This window comes from Uranotaenia lowii, chromosome 1, assembly GCF_029784155.1.
Source record: "Uranotaenia lowii strain MFRU-FL chromosome 1, ASM2978415v1, whole genome shotgun sequence".
In the NCBI taxonomy this organism is placed as follows: Eukaryota; Metazoa; Arthropoda; class Insecta; order Diptera; family Culicidae; genus Uranotaenia; species Uranotaenia lowii.
Window position 1 is genome coordinate 177,827,220 of NC_073691.1, and position 6,129 is coordinate 177,833,348.

Genomic DNA, 6,129 nt, shown 5'->3' on the forward strand with positions numbered 1-6,129 from the left:
CTCTTAGTTAATGAATTCTGTGAACAAATGGGCAAGATTTTCGAATGCCTCTTACTCCTACTGGAAAGGGTACGCCCGCTGCTTTGGTCAGGCCTTACTCAAAAGCTTTGTTTACGAAAACCTGAATCTATAGCCTTCTTCCCGGGACCTTATAGTCCTATTTGCCGCTGGTAGTGTTTGTAATTTTTTGCTGGTTGTTTCACCAACACTTTTCAGTTTTGGGACAATTAACCTCAAAAACGACCATGTGTGTCGACCGGCTGCCCATTTTTTGTACCGAGAGTTTTTGAGGTTAATTGTCCCGTCTCATCTGCACACGCTCAGCAAGTGTGCGTAAGAAATGTCAAAAACAACTCTATTGGATTAACAAGGAAAAAGTTCGAGTGGTTTACACTCTAAACAGTAAAGGCTAGTACCGTAAACGGCCCTAATTCTGCGCAGTTAAGGATTTTTCAAATGTTAAAAGTTATAAAAAATTTACCTTTCAATGAATTTCCTCAAAATTTCGTGTACAGTTGGGCTAACTAACAAATTTAACGGCAAAAATAATGGGAGCTCAATTTTGGAGCAAAAATGTGGATTATTTACAACATTTGGAAAAAATGCAAGTGGCCCTTATTCTGCGCACTATTTTCTATTTGTTCCTAATTCTGCGCATATGTCCCATATTCTGCGCACCCAAACAAAACCAATTAACCATTCCGTACTGGTGAGACAAACATTGAATTATTTTAAAAAGTCTTAAAAACATGTTTTACGCTTAGTAAAGTGTTGCAAGTTATGAAAAAGGGCCAATTCAAGCCTTGGATCTTTGAAGCTTATGTGACACTTTCTTTCACTATTTCTTACACTTGCTATATGTTACTTGCAGATGGTTTTTTTCCTGCAGCTCGCTTACCCAATATTTGTTGACCGATCGCGTTCTTTGCCGGATCTGATCAAACTAACTTGTTTCGTTGGTGTGCATTGCACACTATTCCGACATACAGAAGAAGTTCCGGCGGGCCACGAAATCGCCCCAGCTGGGGGAACTACGCGCTGCTTCATTTTGTTTATTTTCATTCAGTTAGTCAACGAACCGAGAGAAGCTTCGCGTAGTTCCCCCAGCTGGGGCGATTTTGTGGCTTGCCGGAACTGCTTCTATACGTCGGAACAGTCTGTACAGTTGGGACTGAACGATTAACACGCGAACACGATAGAGAACGCAAATCAAGATTTTTTTTTTTTTTGTCAACAAAAGATATAGTTTCGAAGAGATTCTTAAGGAACTCCCAACAACTTTACGGATACACAATCTTCTTAAAACCTATTAGAAAACTGTAATTGAAAGTCTCCTATTTCCCTGAATTCAATTCCTTGCAGCTTTAACATCAGTTCACTCCGGTGCTTTTCATTCTGCGCATTAGGAACATAAGTAAACAAATGGTGTCAAATTCTGCGCATTGGTAAAATCATTGTGTTGATTTGAAAAACCATTTTTTTCTCAAATTTTTTTAGCAATCATGTTCAGAATGATTTTATCTTCCCCGTAGAGGCATTCCCAGTGTGAATATTCTGTTTAGCACTGTTTCATTTGATCTTTTTGTTTTCCTAAGACTTAAGCTGGACTGCTAACGGCGACCATTTTTCAACGTTTGCTTTCTACATTTATTTTGATTTTTTCCATTTCTCGCGAACAATTGATCAGATTTCAAAATAATTGGAAGCATTTTGAAGATAAACAGTAACTGAAGAGTTTCAGCTTGTTTCATGGATATTTTGTTCATCACATCTTGGAATATTTCTGTTTGAATATGAAAATGCGCAGAGTTTGGAACTGCGCAGAATTAGGGCCGGTCACGGTAATCCTTACTAGAAGACAGTTGGTCTCAATATCTCTACTTGTTAACAGAAGAATGACATTCGTTACTTTAACAGAATACATCGACACGATACCTTTTAGCACGGATGTGAACGAAGACACAGGATCATCCGGATATGACCATTCCCTAATGGATGGATCCCCGAGGTGTGCATGGTAGATTGTACTACATGTTCCTGAAAACGAAAAAGGTTTCGAACAACCGAGAAATCCGTTTGTTTGAGTTAACACATTGCAACGGTCCGTAGTAGACAATGTGGTAATATCCGTAGAATTTCAATACATAGTTGGTCATGTAGCATCTAAGCCTTGCTGAGTTGATCCCTGTGCAAACGAATTGGGACCGCGCCGGTAAAATAGCATTTCCACCATAAGACTACAGAATAATTTATCGTTATTCTGACAGTCGTCATTGATGGTTACCAATGGAAGCTTTCCTAAGTAGTGGTTTCAAGGAAAGCGAAAAAGAAAACCTGTAACAGTTGAATTATACTTGGTTGTTAGCTGTAAGTTAGAACCAATTCGGATTAAAACATGCCAACATAATCTAAATACATTAAATCTAGAGTTTTTTTTTATTAGGTCGTATGAACCAATATAAACAAAACTGAGTTATTTGCTGCAAACGATTCAGAAACATGTATTTTATCTTTGGTAAAAAATTGGTTTCAATTTGTCATAAAATAACTTTTACTCAATGATTTGAAATTAGGACGCATGATGACTCATTTTCGAGTGCAATTTGGTTTTTGCGCGTTTTTGCACTGCACTGGATTAGCGTGCAAAACAAAGGTCGTAAAAAACAGTTCGGCGTGTTGCAACCATGGTTCTTGCGACATATAATGCATTTTCATCAGAAAATGCTTCGGTGAGTGTTAAAAGTTTGAAATTTTCAATGAAATTAGTTACCAATGGTGGTTCTAGGTATTTTAGGAGGATGGATGGTTCCATTTTTATGCTGGGTAAGTTGAATGAACGATAGTTTCATGGCTAAATAAATTTTAACATGATATTTTGTTACCGCAGTGGCAACCAGATTCGGAAAAGTTTTCGCAATTGAACGGTTAGAGTTATGGTAAGCAATTTACATCCGGATGGAAACCTGATGGACAGTTCCTTGCAGCACCGATATTAGGATTTTGCAGCGATGAAGAAAAGATAGCTTCGCTGGAAGCGGGTAGATTTGGACAATTGTTATGCAATTCAAACGAATATTTTGTAGAGCGCATATCACCCGCAGGGATCCGGACAACACCCCAAGGATTCAAAAGTAAGTCCTCTTTCTATTATGTTGTTTTTTGAGGTGTTAGGAAAATTGTCACATATGAAGAATCCTCCCAAATCACTCGCCAATAATTAAGCCACTTTTAAGAAAGTAATATTATGTTAGAAATTACGTAGTTGGAGCTAGGGAGCAGGGATAAGCGAAGTTTAAGATAAAACAAATCGAATTTTGAGGTACATTTTATCTACTTGCAAAACGACGTTTACGCCAAACACGCAATGCAAAAGGTTGTAAGTGCATTATTATACGAACAACTTAATTAAACTATTTTTTGAATACACTAGCATGTTTCGCATCAATTTTTAAAATTCATACAAAATTTTCAGACAATTCTGAGCAATATTTTAAAAAGTAGGATAAAAAATGTGGTGTAAAACTTCAGCAGCTATTTACTCGAAACACCTCAGGTGGTTCATACGACCTAATCAAAGCAAACTCTAGAAATGTATTTGAAAAAATTTTTGTCAAACCATAATCAAAACTTTTCAAAACAGATTTTGCTCAGTGTACCTTAGTGTGAACCGATCCCAACAAAAAACGAGAAACGCCTGTTGTCACCAAGAAAATTAAGTTCAAAAAACGAGTTTCAAGAAAACCATCCGCCCCTGCACACTCATTTGGCGCAACACCTTAAACTTGTAAAATTGACCCATTATTGCGAACAGCCGAGATCTGTCAAAAAAAGTGTCGTTTCCTCGAGTCAATTTTACACATTATTTAGAAAAGCTGGCTTACTAAATAAAGGGTAGTTTTTAAACTTGTCATTCAGAATATAGAACTCTTTCTGCCGTAACCGATCTCGTTCGACGATTCAATAATCGGTTAATGCTGAAAGATCAGTTCAATAGATTGATAGATTGATTGAATATTTTCCTATTCTATAACAGGAGCATGAAAATGATTCCTTGCCGAATACAGAAATTCAAAACTAACTGATTTGTTTTTATTATTTTCTTTCCATACTTCTGACATTTTAAGGGCTAACATCAAAGGGCTGACATCGCAAAGCGAGCTTCCAAAATAATGTGTAGATTTTACATGCTTACATTACTAATTTTCACCTCTGCTTTGACGTACATGCTGTGTACACTATAAGGGGTACAAGGACTTTACATGAAAAAGGAGTTAACCCAGTCTTTTCCGATAACGGGTCAAAACTACACTATAAGGGGTTGCGCCAGATGAGTGTGTGCATTAGTCCATTTTATTTTCCGGTCTCGGACACACACTCATCTGGCGCAACCCCTTATAATGTAGTTTTGACCCGTTATCGGAAAAGACTGGGTTAACTCCTTTTTCATGTAAAGGCCTTGTACCCTTTATAGTGTACACAGCTTGTACGTCAAACAGAGGTGAAAATTAGTAATGTAAACATGTAAAATCTACACATTATTTTGGAAGCCCGCTCTGCATGGCGATGTCAGCCCTTTGATGTTAGCCCTTTAAAGTGTCAGAAGGATGGAAAGAAAATAATAAAAATAAAACAGATTTTGAATTTCTTTATTCATGCTGGTCATTTATTTATTTTCATGCTGGTGTTATAAAATATAGGTTTTAGCGATTCCATTTCAACAACTCACATTTAAACTCAAACACAACTTTTAAAAAAATTGCTTAATCCACAATGCATACCGTATATACCATCACTCTCGGATAGAATGACAAGTTAGAAGACTACCCTTTATTTAGTAAGCCAGCTTTTCTAAATAATGTGTAAAATTGACTCGATGAAACGACACTTTTTTTGACAGATCTCGGCTGTTCGCAATAATGGGTCAATTTTACAAGTTTAAGGTGTTGCGCCAAATGAGTGTGCAGAAGCTCCCAACCAGGGTAGAAAGAATATAAATTACAACTCATGGAAGTACACACTCATTTGGCGCAACACCTTAAACTTGTAAAATTGACCCATTATTGCGAACAGCCGAGATCTGTCAAAAAAAGTGTCGTTTCCTCGAGTCAATTTTACACATTATTTAGAAAAGCTGGCTTACTAAATAAAGGGTAGTTTTTAAACTTGTCATTCAGAATATAGAACTCTTTCTGCCGTAACCGATCTCGTTCGACGATTCAATAATCGGTTAATGCTGAAAGATCAGTTCAATAGATTGATAGATTGATTGAATATTTTCCTATTCTATAACAGGAGCATGAAAATGATTCCTTGCCGAATACAGAAATTCAAAACTAACTGATTTGTTTTTATTATTTTCTTTCCATACTTCTGACATTTTAAGGGCTAACATCAAAGGGCTGACATCGCAAAGCGAGCTTCCAAAATAATGTGTAGATTTTACATGCTTACATTACTAATTTTCACCTCTGCTTTGACGTACATGCTGTGTACACTATAAGGGGTACAAGGACTTTACATGAAAAAGGAGTTAACCCAGTCTTTTCCGATAACGGGTCAAAACTACACTATAAGGGGTTGCGCCAGATGAGTGTGTAAGCCGCGCGCACCTCATAAAAACGAAAGTAATCGCGCTGCAAGTGGAATTTTCTCGAGAAAATTGTGAACAAATCGCGAGTGTTTTGTGCTGAGCAAATTGGAATCGATTCGAGGCTAATTGCGGCTCGTTGCTGTGTGAAAGGCACACGAAAGGCGTAGGCCTGATTTCTCCGAAGAGAGTTAGCAAGAAGGCAAAACCGAATCACAAGGTAAAAAATAAGTCTTTTTACCTACATATTAGAGATTTTAATTCCTTCATCTTTGCATTGCCAGCCAAAACGCGAGCCAAAGAAGAACAAGCGCATGACATAAAGAAGAAGATAAGAGCCGAAGAAAACAAAAAGGATATCCGCATGTCAAAGAGCCCCTCATCAAAGGGTAAGTGCTAATGCAGCACACAGAAACCGCCAGAAGCACTAAAATAAAACTTGCCACCGGGCTCTTTTTTTGTTCGTTTTCACCCTTTTCTTCCTTTTGATTGAGGTGACGCAGTGGAAGCGAGCCTACAGCATGATGAGTTGCTCGAACTGA